Source organism: Ambystoma mexicanum, chromosome 2q, assembly GCF_040938575.1.
Source record: "Ambystoma mexicanum isolate Mex_15411 chromosome 2q, UKY_AmexF1_1, whole genome shotgun sequence".
Lineage (NCBI taxonomy): Eukaryota > Metazoa > Chordata > Amphibia > Caudata > Ambystomatidae > Ambystoma > Ambystoma mexicanum.
The window spans coordinates 127,320,931-127,336,118 of record NC_090924.1 but is presented as its reverse complement, the minus strand read 5'-3'; the positions used below and the strand labels follow the sequence as shown (position 1 = coordinate 127,336,118).

Below are 15,188 nucleotides of genomic sequence, written 5' to 3'. Positions count from 1 at the left end.
TTGTGTAAAATGCCAGCAGAGAGTGTTTCTGCCCGGTCTCGAACCGGGGGGGACCTTTCGCGTGTGAGGCGAACGTGATAACCACTACACTACAGAAACAGCTGCTTGCTCACCTTTGTAGGGACTGGGAGAACAGGTGCAAAGGGCAGTGCAAGTGGACCTGCTTAAAGACTAATCAAATGCCTTGCGCCTGAAGCTCACACAATCCAGCCTAAAACATACGTCCTATCAAGCATGCGCACATATACAAGTATGCCAGCTGAGGGCCTATGCAGCGTACAGAGGGAAGGACATATTTCCACTTTGAGATCGGACGGCCAAAACTCACAAGCAAATCAAGGAATGTTACTGAGAGCTAACAGAGAACACAAAGTGCTTGTCGCAAGGACATGGCACGCAAAGAGGTTCAGGAAGTGAATTGTTCATCGACTACTGCTTACCGAGAAAACCAGAGAGTCTGTCCAATGAAAATAACATTGAAAAAACAAAAAAAAGGAGCTCAAGTTAACCACCTTGATTGGGCTCGTCCGGGATTTGAACCCGGGACCTCTCGCACCCAAAGCGAGAATCATACCCCTAGACCAACGAGCCACGGTCCTTTGAGCATTTGACGGAATTGTCCTCAGCGTTTGCACCCCCCTTAGGATTCGAGGCCAAGAATGCCTATTCCTGAAGTTTGTTCCTGCCGCTGAAAGCCTTGTCGGTGTATGAGCCAAATGAATGCCCCAGTCGGCACGCTCTGACTGTCTTCACAGGTCTCCTCCTCATCCCGAAGGTTGGTGGCCCATTGACATCAGGGTGGAAGGTGCTTGCGATACACTGTTCCTTCCTTCCTTCCTTCCTTCCTTTATTCCTCTTATGCTGTTTATGTAATAAGAGGGGACGATACACAGAAGAGAGAAAGTGGCCCAACACACTAGACTAGCAGTCTTCTGATCAATCTGCAGCTGGCAAGGTGGGGGAGAGCCTTTATTTTGCACCTGCTGGGATCTGCATTGGCAGAAGCTCTGAGGGCTGGGCCTTTCCTTTTGCCTGTAAAAACAAAAAGCAGCCCTCCTCCCTCCAGCCCTGAGAGCATGGGCGTGACACTGGAAAAAGCAGCATCTCCCCTTTGGTAAAGATGACCATTGCACAGCTGCTCACTCAGAGCTCGATCGTGCTCGATCAGGCTCGATCAGGCGAGATATATTTAGGTCACCAGCAAAGTCTGTTCTCTTTTCTTGCGTAGGGTGAGCATTCACAGAGCCCAGCTTCGTTGACAAGAGTGCAAAAGGTGTATACTAAAAGCTTTCTGCTTTACTTGAGCGGCATGGCCGTTATTATATTTTGGCTGCTCCAAGCAATCTCTGTCCAGCCGATGCAAATTTCCAGCTCAAATTTTCCCAGCACTCAAAAAGTCCCTCCTCCCGCCAGCTCTGCTTTCAGGAAGTTCAGCAGAAGCAGTCCAACTTCTGTTCCCACTTCAGAGGAAAAGCTTTCTCGGGCCAGAGAAAGCCAGGGAATCACTGTACCGGCAAGTGCATTTCTTACAACTGGTAATCCCTCAGAACACAGAAATGAAGAAGCTGTATATGAAAATGTATTATTTCTTTGGTACACTAACCTATGTAACTAATATGGACCATTTCAGAGGACGGAGCGGACCCAACTGTGATCCCAGAGACCCAAATACCCAGCAGTAGGGAAAATAAATCCTCTCTGTGCTCTGCAACATTACATACACAAAATGCAAGCGCGTGCATTTTTTTATTGGCCCCATATACAGAATACATGTGAGGATGCTTGCCTTCCCAGTGTATTTCTCAAGCTCTTGAGAGCATATGCTATTTCCATGGGAACGCAAATAAGTTCATACTTTACATTTGTGTGTGACAAAAGGGGAAAAAAACTATTTTGTGTAAAATGCCAGCAGAGAGTGTTTCTGCCCGGTCTCGAACCGGGGACCTTTCGCGTGTGAGGCGAACGTGATAACCACTACACTACAGAAACAGCTGCTTGCTCACCTTTGTAGGGACTGGGAGAACAGGTGCAAAGGGCAGTGCAAGTGGACCTGCTTAAAGACTAATCAAATGCCTTGCGCCTGAAGCTCACACAATCCAGCCTAAAACATACGTCCTATCAAGCATGCGCACATATACAAGTATGCCAGCTGAGGGCCTATGCAGCGTACAGAGGGAAGGACATATTTCCACTTTGAGATCGGACGGCCAAAACTCACAAGCAAATCAAGGAATGTTACTGAGAGCTAACAGAGAACACAAAGTGCTTGTCGCAAGGACATGGCACGCAAAGAGGTTCAGGAAGTGAATTGTTCATCGACTACTGCTTACCGAGAAAACCAGAGAGTCTGTCCAATGAAAATAACATTGAAAAAACAAAAAAAAGGAGCTCAAGTTAACCACCTTGATTGGGCTCGTCCGGGATTTGAACCCGGGACCTCTCGCACCCAAAGCAAGAATCATACCCCTAGACCAACGAGCCACGGTCCTTTGAGCATTTGACGGAATTGTCCTCAGCGTTTGCACCCCCCTTAGGATTCGAGGCCAAGAATGCCTATTCCTGAAGTTTGTTCCTGCCGCTGAAAGCCTTGTCGGTGTATGAGCCAAATGAATGCCCCAGTCGGCACGCTCTGACTGTCTTCACAGGTCTCCTCCTCATCCCGAAGGTTGGTGGCCCATTGACATCAGGGTGGAAGGTGCTTGCGATACACTGTTCCTTCCTTCCTTCCTTCCTTCCTTTATTCCTCTTATGCTGTTTATGTAATAAGAGGGGACGATACACAGAAGAGAGAAAGTGGCCCAACACACTAGACTAGCAGTCTTCTGATCAATCTGCAGCTGGCAAGGTGGGGGAGAGCCTTTATTTTGCACCTGCTGGGATCTGCATTGGCAGAAGCTCTGAGGGCTGGGCCTTTCCTTTTGCCTGTAAAAACAAAAAGCAGCCCTCCTCCCTCCAGCCCTGAGAGCATGGGCGTGACACTGGAAAAAGCAGCATCTCCCCTTTGGTAAAGATGACCATTGCACAGCTGCTCACTCAGAGCTCGATCGTGCTCGATCAGCGAGATATATTTAGGTCACCAGCAAAGTCTGTTCTCTTTTCTTGCGTAGGGTGAGCATTCACAGAGCCCAGCTTCGTTGACAAGAGTGCAAAAGGTGTATACTAAAAGCTTTCTGCTTTACTTGAGCGCCATGGCCGTTATTATATTTTGGCTGCTCCAAGCAATCTCTGTCCAGCCGATGCAAATTTCCAGCTCAAATTTTCCCAGCACTCAAAAAGTCCCTCCTCCCGCCAGCTCTGCTTTCAGGAAGTTCAGCAGAAGCAGTCCAACTTCTGTTCCCACTTCAGAGGAAAAGCTTTCTCGGGCCAGAGAAAGCCAGGGAATCACTGTACCGGCAAGTGCATTTCTTACAACTGGTAATCCCTCAGAACACAGAAATGAAGAAGCTGTATATGAAAATGTATTATTTCTTTGGTACACTAACCTATGTAACTAATATGGACCATTTCAGAGGACGGAGCGGACCCAACTGTGATCCCAGAGACCCAAATACCCAGCAGTAGGGAAAATAAATCCTCTCTGTGCTCTGCAACATTACATACACAAAATGCAAGCGCGTGCATTTTTTTATTGGCCCCATATACAGAATACATGTGAGGATGCTTGCCTTCCAGTGTATTTCTCAAGCTCTTGAGAGCATATGCTATTTCCATGAGAACGCAAATAAGTTCATACTTTACATTTGTGTGTGACAAAAGGGGAAAAAAACTATTTTGTGTAAAATGCCAGCAGAGAGTGTTTCTGCCCGGTCTCGAACCGGGGACCTTTCGCGTGTGAGGCGACCGTGATAACCACTACACTACAGAAACAGCTGCTTGCTGACCTTTGTAGGGACTGGGAGAACAGGTGCAAAGGGCAGTGCAAGTGGACCTGCTTAAAGACTAATCAAATGCCTTGCGCCTGAAGCTCACACAATCCAGCCTAAAACATACGTCCTATCAAGCATGCGCACATATACAAGTATGCCAGCTGAGGGCCTATGCAGCGTACAGAGGGAAGGACATATTTCCACTTTGAGATCGGACGGCCAAAACTCACAAGCAAATCAAGGAATGTTACTGAGAGCTAACAGAGAACACAAAGTGCTTGTCGCAAGGACATGGCACGCAAAGAGGTTCAGGAAGTGAATTGTTCATCGACTACTGCTTACCGAGAAAACCAGAGAGTCTGTCCAATGAAAATAACATTGAAAAAACAAAAAAAAGGAGCTCAAGTTAACCACCTTGATTGGGCTCGTCCGGGATTTGAACCCGGGACCTCCCGCACCCAAAGCGAGAATCATACCCCTAGACCAACGAGCCACAGTCCTTTGAGCATTTGACGGAATTGTCCTCAGCGTTTGCACCCCCCCTTAGGATTCGAGGCCAAGAATGCCTATTCCAGAAGTTTGTTCCTGCCGCTGAAAGCCTTGACGGTGTATGAGCCAAATGAATGCCCCAGTCGGCACGCTCTGACTGTCTTCACAGGTCTCCTCCTCATCCCGAAGGTTGGTGGCCCATTGACATCAGGGTGGAAGGTGCTTGCGATACACTGTTCCTTCCTTCCTTCCTTCCTTCCTTTATTCCTCTTATGCTGTTTATGTAATAAGAGGGGACGATACACAGAAGAGAGAAAGTGGCCCAACACACTAGACTAGCAGTCTTCTGATCAATCTGCAGCTGGCAAGGTGGGGGAGAGCCTTTATTTTGCACCTGCTGGGATCTGCATTGGCAGAAGCTCTGAGGGCTGGGCCTTTCCTTTTGCCTGTAAAAACAAAAAGCAGCCCTCCTCCCTCCAGCCCTGAGAGCATGGGCGTGACACTGGAAAAAGCAGCATCTCCCCTTTGGTAAAGATGACCATTGCACAGCTGCTCACTCAGAGCTCGATCGTGCTCGATCAGGCGAGATATATTTAGGTCACCAGCAAAGTCTGTTCTCTTTTCTTGCGTAGGGTGAGCATTCACAGAGCCCAGCTTCGTTGACAAGAGTGCAAAAGGTGTATACTAAAAGCTTTCTGCTTTACTTGAGCGCCATGGCCGTTATTATATTTTGGCTGCTCCAAGCAATCTCTGTCCAGCCGATGCAAATTTCCAGCTCAAATTTTCCCAGCACTCAAAAAGTCCCTCCTCCCGCCAGCTCTGCTTTCAGGAAGTTCAGCAGAAGCAGTCCAACTTCTGTTCCCACTTCAGAGGAAAAGCTTTCTCGGGCCAGAGAAAGCCAGGGAATCACTGTACCGGCAAGTGCATTTCTTACATCTGGTAATCCCTCAGAACACAGAAATGAAGAAGCTGTATATGAAAATGTATTATTTCTTTGGTACACTAACCTATGTAACTAATATGGACCATTTCAGAGGACGGAGCGGACCCAACTGTGATCCCAGAGACCCAAATACCCAGCAGTAGGGAAAATAAATCCTCTCTGTGCTCTGCAACATTACATACACAAAATGCAAGCGCGTGCATTTTTTTATTGGCCCCATATACAGAATACATGTGAGGATGCTTGCCTTCCCAGTGTATTTCTCAAGCTCTTGAGAGCATATGCTATTTCCATGGGAACGCAAATAAGTTCATACTTTACATTTGTGTGTGACAAAAGGGGAAAAAAACTATTTTGTGTAAAATGCCAGCAGAGAGTGTTTCTGCCCGGTCTCGAACCGGGGACCTTTCGCGTGTGAGGCGAACGTGATAACCACTACACTACAGAAACAGCTGCTTGCTCACCTTTGTAGGGACTGGGAGAACAGGTGCAAAGGGCAGTGCAAGTGGACCTGCTTAAAGACTAATCAAATGCCTTGCGCCTGAAGCTCACACAATCCAGCCTAAAACATACGTCCTATCAAGCATGCGCACATATACAAGTATGCCAGCTGAGGGCCTATGCAGCGTACAGAGGGAAGGACATATTTCCACTTTGAGATCGGACGGCCAAAACTCACAAGCAAATCAAGGAATGTTACTGAGAGCTAACAGAGAACACAAAGTGCTTGTCGCAAGGACATGGCACGCAAAGAGGTTCAGGAAGTGAATTGTTCATCGACTACTGCTTACCGAGAAAACCAGAGAGTCTGTCCAATGAAAATAACATTGAAAAAACAAAAAAAAGGAGCTCAAGTTAACCACCTTGATTGGGCTCGTCCGGGATTTGAACCCGGGACCTCTCGCACCCAAAGCGAGAATCATACCCCTAGACCAACGAGCCACGGTCCTTTGAGCATTTGACGGAATTGTCCTCAGCGTTTGCACCCCCCTTAGGATTCGAGGCCAAGAATGCCTATTCCTGAAGTTTGTTCCTGCCGCTGAAAGCCTTGTCGGTGTATGAGCCAAATGAATGCCCCAGTCGGCACGCTCTGACTGTCTTCACAGGTCTCCTCCTCATCCCGAAGGTTGGTGGCCCATTGACATCAGGGTGGAAGGTGCTTGCGATACACTGTTCCTTCCTTCCTTCCTTCCTTCCTTTATTCCTCTTATGCTGTTTATGTAATAAGAGGGGACGATACACAGAAGAGAGAAAGTGGCCCAACACACTAGACTAGCAGTCTTCTGATCAATCTGCAGCTGGCAAGGTGGGGGAGAGCCTTTATTTTGCACCTGCTGGGATCTGCATTGGCAGAAGCTCTGAGGGCTGGGCCTTTCCTTTTGCCTGTAAAAACAAAAAGCAGCCCTCCTCCCTCCAGCCCTGAGAGCATGGGCGTGACACTGGAAAAAGCAGCATCTCCCCTTTGGTAAAGATGACCATTGCACAGCTGCTCACTCAGAGCTCGATCGTGCTCGATCAGGCGAGATATATTTAGGTCACCAGCAAAGTCTGTTCTCTTTTCTTGCGTAGGGTGAGCATTCACAGAGCCCAGCTTCGTTGACAAGAGTGCAAAAGGTGTATACTAAAAGCTTTCTGCTTTACTTGAGCGCCATGGCCGTTATTATATTTTGGCTGCTCCAAGCAATCTCTGTCCAGCCGATGCAAATTTCCAGCTCAAATTTTCCCAGCACTCAAAAAGTCCCTCCTCCCGCCAGCTCTGCTTTCAGGAAGTTCAGCAGAAGCAGTCCAACTTCTGTTCCCACTTCAGAGGAAAAGCTTTCTCGGGCCAGAGAAAGCCAGGGAATCACTGTACCGGCAAGTGCATTTCTTACAACTGGTAATCCCTCAGAACACAGAAATGAAGAAGCTGTATATGAAAATGTATTATTTCTTTGGTACACTAACCTATGTAACTAATATGGACCATTTCAGAGGACGGAGCGGACCCAACTGTGATCCCAGAGACCCAAATACCCAGCAGTAGGGAAAATAAATCCTCTCTGTGCTCTGCAACATTACATACACAAAATGCAAGCGCGTGCATTTTTTTATTGGCCCCATATACAGAATACATGTGAGGATGCTTGCCTTCCCAGTGTATTTCTCAAGCTCTTGAGAGCATATGCTATTTCCATGGGAACGCAAATAAGTTCATACTTTACATTTGTGTGTGACAAAAGGGGAAAAAAACTATTTTGTGTAAAATGCCAGCAGAGAGTGTTTCTGCCCGGTCTCGAACCGGGGACCTTTCGCGTGTGAGGCGAACGTGATAACCACTACACTACAGAAACAGCTGCTTGCTCACCTTTGTAGGGACTGGGAGAACAGATGCAAAGGGCAGTGCAAGTGGACCTGCTTAAAGACTAATCAAATGCCTTGCGCCTGAAGCTCACACAATCCAGCCTAAAACATACGTCCTATCAAGCATGCGCACATATACAAGTATGCCAGCTGAGGGCCTATGCAGCGTACAGAGGGAAGGACATATTTCCACTTTGAGATCGGACGGCCAAAACTCACAAGCAAATCAAGGAATGTTACTGAGAGCTAACAGAGAACACAAAGTGCTTGTCGCAAGGACATGGCACGCAAAGAGGTTCAGGAAGTGAATTGTTCATCGACTACTGCTTACCGAGAAAACCAGAGAGTCTGTCCAATGAAAATAACATTGAAAAAACAAAAAAAAAGGAGCTCAAGTTAACCACCTTGATTGGGCTCGTCCGGGATTTGAACCCGGGACCTCTCGCACCCAAAGCGAGAATCATACCCCTAGACCAACGAGCCACGGTCCTTTGAGCATTTGACGGAATTGTCCTCAGCGTTTGCACCCCCCTTAGGATTCGAGGCCAAGAATGCCTATTCCTGAAGTTTGTTCCTGCCGCTGAAAGCCTTGTCGGTGTATGAGCCAAATGAATGCCCCAGTCGGCACGCTCTGACTGTCTTCACAGGTCTCCTCCTCATCCCGAAGGTTGGTGGCCCATTGACATCAGGGTGGAAGGTGCTTGCGATACACTGTTCCTTCCTTCCTTCCTTTATTCCTCTTATGCTGTTTATGTAATAAGAGGGGACGATACACAGAAGAGAGAAAGTGGCCCAACACACTAGACTAGCAGTCTTCTGATCAATCTGCAGCTGGCAAGGTGGGGGAGAGCCTTTATTTTGCACCTGCTGGGATCTGCATTGGCAGAAGCTCTGAGGGCTGGGCCTTTCCTTTTGCCTGTAAAAACAAAAAGCAGCCCTCCTCCCTCCAGCCCTGAGAGCATGGGCGTGACACTGGAAAAAGCAGCATCTCCCCTTTGGTAAAGATGACCATTGCACAGCTGCTCACTCAGAGCTCGATCGTGCTCGATCAGGCTCGATCAGGCGAGATATATTTAGGTCACCAGCAAAGTCTGTTCTCTTTTCTTGCGTAGGGTGAGCATTCACAGAGCCCAGCTTCGTTGACAAGAGTGCAAAAGGTGTATACTAAAAGCTTTCTGCTTTACTTGAGCGCCATGGCCGTTATTATATTTTGGCTGCTCCAAGCAATCTCTGTCCAGCCGATGCAAATTTCCAGCTCAAATTTTCCCAGCACTCAAAAAGTCCCTCCTCCCGCCAGCTCTGCTTTCAGGAAGTTCAGCAGAAGCAGTCCAACTTCTGTTCCCACTTCAGAGGAAAAGCTTTCTCGGGCCAGAGAAAGCCAGGGAATCACTGTACCGGCAAGTGCATTTCTTACAACTGGTAATCCCTCAGAACACAGAAATGAAGAAGCTGTATATGAAAATGTATTATTTCTTTGGTACACTAACCTATGTAACTAATATGGACCATTTCAGAGGACGGAGCGGACCCAACTGTGATCCCAGAGACCCAAATACCCAGCAGTAGGGAAAATAAATCCTCTCTGTGCTCTGCAACATTACATACACAAAATGCAAGCGCGTGCATTTTTTTATTGGCCCCATATACAGAATACATGTGAGGATGCTTGCCTTCCCAGTGTATTTCTCAAGCTCTTGAGAGCATATGCTATTTCCATGGGAACGCAAATAAGTTCATACTTTACATTTGTGTGTGACAAAAGGGGAAAAAAACTATTTTGTGTAAAATGCCAGCAGAGAGTGTTTCTGCCCGGTCTCGAACCGGGGGGACCTTTCGCGTGTGAGGCGAACGTGATAACCACTACACTACAGAAACAGCTGCTTGCTCACCTTTGTAGGGACTGGGAGAACAGGTGCAAAGGGCAGTGCAAGTGGACCTGCTTAAAGACTAATCAAATGCCTTGCGCCTGAAGCTCACACAATCCAGCCTAAAACATACGTCCTATCAAGCATGCGCACATATACAAGTATGCCAGCTGAGGGCCTATGCAGCGTACAGAGGGAAGGACATATTTCCACTTTGAGATCGGACGGCCAAAACTCACAAGCAAATCAAGGAATGTTACTGAGAGCTAACAGAGAACACAAAGTGCTTGTCGCAAGGACATGGCACGCAAAGAGGTTCAGGAAGTGAATTGTTCATCGACTACTGCTTACCGAGAAAACCAGAGAGTCTGTCCAATGAAAATAACATTGAAAAAACAAAAAAAAGGAGCTCAAGTTAACCACCTTGATTGGGCTCGTCCGGGATTTGAACCCGGGACCTCTCGCACCCAAAGCGAGAATCATACCCCTAGACCAACGAGCCACGGTCCTTTGAGCATTTGACGGAATTGTCCTCAGCGTTTGCACCCCCCTTAGGATTCGAGGCCAAGAATGCCTATTCCTGAAGTTTGTTCCTGCCGCTGAAAGCCTTGTCGGTGTATGAGCCAAATGAATGCCCCAGTCGGCACGCTCTGACTGTCTTCACAGGTCTCCTCCTCATCCCGAAGGTTGGTGGCCCATTGACATCAGGGTGGAAGGTGCTTGCGATACACTGTTCCTTCCTTCCTTCCTTCCTTCCTTTATTCCTCTTATGCTGTTTATGTAATAAGAGGGGACGATACACAGAAGAGAGAAAGTGGCCCAACACACTAGACTAGCAGTCTTCTGATCAATCTGCAGCTGGCAAGGTGGGGGAGAGCCTTTATTTTGCACCTGCTGGGATCTGCATTGGCAGAAGCTCTGAGGGCTGGGCCTTTCCTTTTGCCTGTAAAAACAAAAAGCAGCCCTCCTCCCTCCAGCCCTGAGAGCATGGGCGTGACACTGGAAAAAGCAGCATCTCCCCTTTGGTAAAGATGACCATTGCACAGCTGCTCACTCAGAGCTCGATCGTGCTCGATCAGGCGAGATATATTTAGGTCACCAGCAAAGTCTGTTCTCTTTTCTTGCGTAGGGTGAGCATTCACAGAGCCCAGCTTCGTTGACAAGAGTGCAAAAGGTGTATACTAAAAGCTTTCTGCTTTACTTGAGCGGCATGGCCGTTATTATATTTTGGCTGCTCCAAGCAATCTCTGTCCAGCCGATGCAAATTTCCAGCTCAAATTTTCCCAGCACTCAAAAAGTCCCTCCTCCCGCCAGCTCTGCTTTCAGGAAGTTCAGCAGAAGCAGTCCAACTTCTGTTCCCACTTCAGAGGAAAAGCTTTCTCGGGCCAGAGAAAGCCAGGGAATCACTGTACCGGCAAGTGCATTTCTTACAACTGGTAATCCCTCAGAACACAGAAATGAAGAAGCTGTATATGAAAATGTATTATTTCTTTGGTACACTAACCTATGTAACTAATATGGACCATTTCAGAGGACGGAGCGGACCCAACTGTGATCCCAGAGACCCAAATACCCAGCAGTAGGGAAAATAAATCCTCTCTGTGCTCTGCAACATTACATACACAAAATGCAAGCGCGTGCATTTTTTTATTGGCCCCATATACAGAATACATGTGAGGATGCTTGCCTTCCCAGTGTATTTCTCAAGCTCTTGAGAGCATATGCTATTTCCATGGGAACGCAAATAAGTTCATACTTTACATTTGTGTGTGACAAAAGGGGAAAAAAACTATTTTGTGTAAAATGCCAGCAGAGAGTGTTTCTGCCCGGTCTCGAACCGGGGACCTTTCGCGTGTGAGGCAAACGTGATAACCACTACACTACAGAAACAGCTGCTTGCTCACATTTGTAGGGACTGGGAGAACAGGTGCAAAGGGCAGTGCAAGTGGACCTGCTTAAAGACTAATCAAATGCCTTGCGCCTGAAGCTCACACAATCCAGCCTAAAACATACGTCCTATCAAGCATGCGCACATATACAAGTATGCCAGCTGAGGGCCTATGCAGCGTACAGAGGGAAGGACATATTTCCACTTTGAGATCGGACGGCCAAAACTCACAAGCAAATCAAGGAATGTTACTGAGAGCTAACAGAGAACACAAAGTGCTTGTCGCAAGGACATGGCACGCAAAGAGGTTCAGGAAGTGAATTGTTCATCGACTACTGCTTACCGAGAAAACCAGAGAGTCTGTCCAATGAAAATAACATTGAAAAAACAAAAAAAAGGAGCTCAAGTTAACCACCTTGATTGGGCTCGTCCGGGATTTGAACCCAGGACCTCTCGCACCCAAAGCGAGAATCATACCCCTAGACCAACGAGCCACGGTCCTTTGAGCATTTGACGGAATTGTCCTCAGCGTTTGCACCCCCCTTAGGATTCGAGGCCAAGAATGCCTATTCCTGAAGTTTGTTCCTGCCGCTGAAAGCCTTGTCGGTGTATGAGCCAAATGAATGCCCCAGTCGGCACGCTCTGACTGTCTTCACAGGTCTCCTCCTCATCCCGAAGGTTGGTGGCCCATTGACATCAGGGTGGAAGGTGCTTGCGATACACTGTTCCTTCCTTCCTTCCTTCCTTCCTTTATTCCTCTTATGCTGTTTATGTAATAAGAGGGGACGATACACAGAAGAGAGAAAGTGGCCCAACACACTAGACTAGCAGTCTTCTGATCAATCTGCAGCTGGCAAGGTGGGGGAGAGCCTTTATTTTGCACCTGCTGGGATCTGCATTGGCAGAAGCTCTGAGGGCTGGGCCTTTCCTTTTGCCTGTAAAAACAAAAAGCAGCCCTCCTCCCTCCAGCCCTGAGAGCATGGGCGTGACACTGGAAAAAGCAGCATCTCCCCTTTGGTAAAGATGACCATTGCACAGCTGCTCACTCAGAGCTCGATCGTGCTCGATCAGCGAGATATATTTAGGTCACCAGCAAAGTCTGTTCTCTTTTCTTGCGTAGGGTGAGCATTCACAGAGCCCAGCTTCGTTGACAAGAGTGCAAAAGGTGTATACTAAAAGCTTTCTGCTTTACTTGAGCGCCATGGCCGTTATTATATTTTGGCTGCTCCAAGCAATCTCTGTCCAGCCGATGCAAATTTCCAGCTCAAATTTTCCCAGCACTCAAAAAGTCCCTCCTCCCGCCAGCTCTGCTTTCAGGAAGTTCAGCAGAAGCAGTCCAACTTCTGTTCCCACTTCAGAGGAAAAGCTTTCTCGGGCCAGAGAAAGCCAGGGAATCACTGTACCGGCAAGTGCATTTCTTACAACTGGTAATCCCTCAGAACACAGAAATGAAGAAGCTGTATATGAAAATGTATTATTTCTTTGGTACACTAACCTATGTAACTAATATGGACCATTTCAGAGGACGGAGCGGACCCAACTGTGATCCCAGAGACCCAAATACCCAGCAGTAGGGAAAATAAATCCTCTCTGTGCTCTGCAACATTACATACACAAAATGCAAGCGCGTGCATTTTTTTATTGGCCCCATATACAGAATACATGTGAGGATGCTTGCCTTCCCAGTGTATTTCTCAAGCTCTTGAGAGCATATGCTATTTCCATGGGAACGCAAATAAGTTCATACTTTACATTTGTGTGTGACAAAAGGGGAAAAAAACTATTTTGTGTAAAATGCCAGCAGAGAGTGTTTCTGCCCGGTCTCGAACCGGGGGGACCTTTCGCGTGTGAGGCGAACGTGATAACCACTACACTACAGAAACAGCTGCTTGCTCACCTTTGTAGGGACTGGGAGAACAGGTGCAAAGGGCAGTGCAAGTGGACCTGCTTAAAGACTAATCAAATGCCTTGCGCCTGAAGCTCACACAATCCAGCCTAAAACATACGTCCTATCAAGCATGCGCACATATACAAGTATGCCAGCTGAGGGCCTATGCAGCGTACAGAGGGAAGGACATATTTCCACTTTGAGATCGGACGGCCAAAACTCACAAGCAAATCAAGGAATGTTACTGAGAGCTAACAGAGAACACAAAGTGCTTGTCGCAAGGACATGGCACGCAAAGAGGTTCAGGAAGTGAATTGTTCATCGACTACTGCTTACCGAGAAAACCAGAGAGTCTGTCCAATGAAAATAACATTGAAAAAACAAAAAAAAGGAGCTCAAGTTAACCACCTTGATTGGGCTCGTCCGGGATTTGAACCCGGGACCTCTCGCACCCAAAGCGAGAATCATACCCCTAGACCAACGAGCCACGGTCCTTTGAGCATTTGACGGAATTGTCCTCAGCGTTTGCACCCCCCTTAGGATTCGAGGCCAAGAATGCCTATTCCTGAAGTTTGTTCCTGCCGCTGAAAGCCTTGTCGGTGTATGAGCCAAATGAATGCCCCAGTCGGCACGCTCTGACTGTCTTCACAGGTCTCCTCCTCATCCCGAAGGTTGGTGGCCCATTGACATCAGGGTGGAAGGTGCTTGCGATACACTGTTCCTTCCTTCCTTCCTTCCTTCCTTTATTCCTCTTATGCTGTTTATGTAATAAGAGGGGACGATACACAGAAGAGAGAAAGTGGCCCAACACACTAGACTAGCAGTCTTCTGATCAATCTGCAGCTGGCAAGGTGGGGGAGAGCCTTTATTTTGCACCTGCTGGGATCTGCATTGGCAGAAGCTCTGAGGGCTGGGCCTTTCCTTTTGCCTGTAAAAACAAAAAGCAGCCCTCCTCCCTCCAGCCCTGAGAGCATGGGCGTGACACTGGAAAAAGCAGCATCTCCCCTTTGGTAAAGATGACCATTGCACAGCTGCTCACTCAGAGCTCGATCGTGCTCGATCAGCGAGATATATTTAGGTCACCAGCAAAGTCTGTTCTCTTTTCTTGCGTAGGGTGAGCATTCACAGAGCCCAGCTTCGTTGACAAGAGTGCAAAAGGTGTATACTAAAAGCTTTCTGCTTTACTTGAGCGCCATGGCCGTTATTATATTTTGGCTGCTCCAAGCAATCTCTGTCCAGCCGATGCAAATTTCCAGCTCAAATTTTCCCAGCACTCAAAAAGTCCCTCCTCCCGCCAGCTCTGCTTTCAGGAAGTTCAGCAGAAGCAGTCCAACTTCTGTTCCCACTTCAGAGGAAAAGCTTTCTCGGGCCAGAGAAAGCCAGGGAATCACTGTACCGGCAAGTGCATTTCTTACAACTGGTAATCCCTCAGAACACAGAAATGAAGAAGCTGTATATGAAAATGTATTATTTCTTTGGTACACTAACCTATGTAACTAATATGGACCATTTCAGAGGACGGAGCGGACCCAACTGTGATCCCAGAGACCCAAATACCCAGCAGTAGGGAAAATAAATCCTCTCTGTGCTCTGCAACATTACATACACAAAATGCAAGCGCGTGCATTTTTTTATTGGCCCCATATACAGAATACATGTGAGGATGCTTGCCTTCCAGTGTATTTCTCAAGCTCTTGAGAGCATATGCTATTTCCATGAGAACGCAAATAAGTTCATACTTTACATTTGTGTGTGACAAAAGGGGAAAAAAACTATTTTGTGTAAAATGCCAGCAGAGAGTGTTTCTGCCCGGTCTCGAACCGGGGACCTTTCGCGTGTGAGGCGACCGTGATAACCACTACACTACAGAAACAGCTGCTTGCTGACCTTTGTAGGGACTGGGAGAACA

General features: G+C 47.5%; 17 non-coding genes across 17 annotated transcripts; all 17 read right to left on the bottom strand.

Moving 5' to 3' along the window:
- Nucleotides 1–23: 23 nt before the first annotated feature.
- On the bottom strand, nucleotides 24–99 carry TRNAV-CAC (transfer RNA valine (anticodon CAC)). Its single transcript has one exon. It is a non-coding gene; the product is annotated as a tRNA-Val (tRNA).
- A 420-nt stretch (nucleotides 100–519) lies between these two features.
- Nucleotides 520–591, bottom strand: TRNAP-UGG (transfer RNA proline (anticodon UGG)). The gene has a single exon. It is a non-coding gene; the product is annotated as a tRNA-Pro (tRNA).
- Nucleotides 592–1,916: 1,325 nt separating this feature from the next.
- Nucleotides 1,917–1,989, bottom strand: TRNAV-CAC (transfer RNA valine (anticodon CAC)). Its single transcript has one exon. It is a non-coding gene; the product is annotated as a tRNA-Val (tRNA).
- Nucleotides 1,990–2,409: 420 nt separating this feature from the next.
- Nucleotides 2,410–2,481, bottom strand: TRNAP-UGG (transfer RNA proline (anticodon UGG)). The gene has a single exon. It is a non-coding gene; the product is annotated as a tRNA-Pro (tRNA).
- A 1,313-nt stretch (nucleotides 2,482–3,794) lies between these two features.
- TRNAV-CAC (transfer RNA valine (anticodon CAC)) lies at nucleotides 3,795–3,867 on the bottom strand. The gene has a single exon. It is a non-coding gene; the product is annotated as a tRNA-Val (tRNA).
- A 420-nt stretch (nucleotides 3,868–4,287) lies between these two features.
- On the bottom strand, nucleotides 4,288–4,359 carry TRNAP-UGG (transfer RNA proline (anticodon UGG)). Its single transcript has one exon. It is a non-coding gene; the product is annotated as a tRNA-Pro (tRNA).
- Nucleotides 4,360–5,675: 1,316 nt separating this feature from the next.
- Nucleotides 5,676–5,748, bottom strand: TRNAV-CAC (transfer RNA valine (anticodon CAC)). The gene has a single exon. It is a non-coding gene; the product is annotated as a tRNA-Val (tRNA).
- Nucleotides 5,749–6,168: 420 nt separating this feature from the next.
- TRNAP-UGG (transfer RNA proline (anticodon UGG)) lies at nucleotides 6,169–6,240 on the bottom strand. The gene has a single exon. It is a non-coding gene; the product is annotated as a tRNA-Pro (tRNA).
- Nucleotides 6,241–7,555: 1,315 nt separating this feature from the next.
- TRNAV-CAC (transfer RNA valine (anticodon CAC)) lies at nucleotides 7,556–7,628 on the bottom strand. The gene has a single exon. It is a non-coding gene; the product is annotated as a tRNA-Val (tRNA).
- Nucleotides 7,629–8,049: 421 nt separating this feature from the next.
- Nucleotides 8,050–8,121, bottom strand: TRNAP-UGG (transfer RNA proline (anticodon UGG)). Its single transcript has one exon. It is a non-coding gene; the product is annotated as a tRNA-Pro (tRNA).
- A 1,317-nt stretch (nucleotides 8,122–9,438) lies between these two features.
- Nucleotides 9,439–9,513, bottom strand: TRNAV-CAC (transfer RNA valine (anticodon CAC)). The gene has a single exon. It is a non-coding gene; the product is annotated as a tRNA-Val (tRNA).
- A 420-nt stretch (nucleotides 9,514–9,933) lies between these two features.
- Nucleotides 9,934–10,005, bottom strand: TRNAP-UGG (transfer RNA proline (anticodon UGG)). The gene has a single exon. It is a non-coding gene; the product is annotated as a tRNA-Pro (tRNA).
- A 1,315-nt stretch (nucleotides 10,006–11,320) lies between these two features.
- On the bottom strand, nucleotides 11,321–11,393 carry TRNAV-CAC (transfer RNA valine (anticodon CAC)). Its single transcript has one exon. It is a non-coding gene; the product is annotated as a tRNA-Val (tRNA).
- A 420-nt stretch (nucleotides 11,394–11,813) lies between these two features.
- Nucleotides 11,814–11,885, bottom strand: TRNAP-UGG (transfer RNA proline (anticodon UGG)). Its single transcript has one exon. It is a non-coding gene; the product is annotated as a tRNA-Pro (tRNA).
- A 1,314-nt stretch (nucleotides 11,886–13,199) lies between these two features.
- TRNAV-CAC (transfer RNA valine (anticodon CAC)) lies at nucleotides 13,200–13,274 on the bottom strand. The gene has a single exon. It is a non-coding gene; the product is annotated as a tRNA-Val (tRNA).
- Nucleotides 13,275–13,694: 420 nt separating this feature from the next.
- On the bottom strand, nucleotides 13,695–13,766 carry TRNAP-UGG (transfer RNA proline (anticodon UGG)). The gene has a single exon. It is a non-coding gene; the product is annotated as a tRNA-Pro (tRNA).
- Nucleotides 13,767–15,079: 1,313 nt separating this feature from the next.
- Nucleotides 15,080–15,152, bottom strand: TRNAV-CAC (transfer RNA valine (anticodon CAC)). Its single transcript has one exon. It is a non-coding gene; the product is annotated as a tRNA-Val (tRNA).
- Nucleotides 15,153–15,188: the final 36 nt, after the last annotated feature.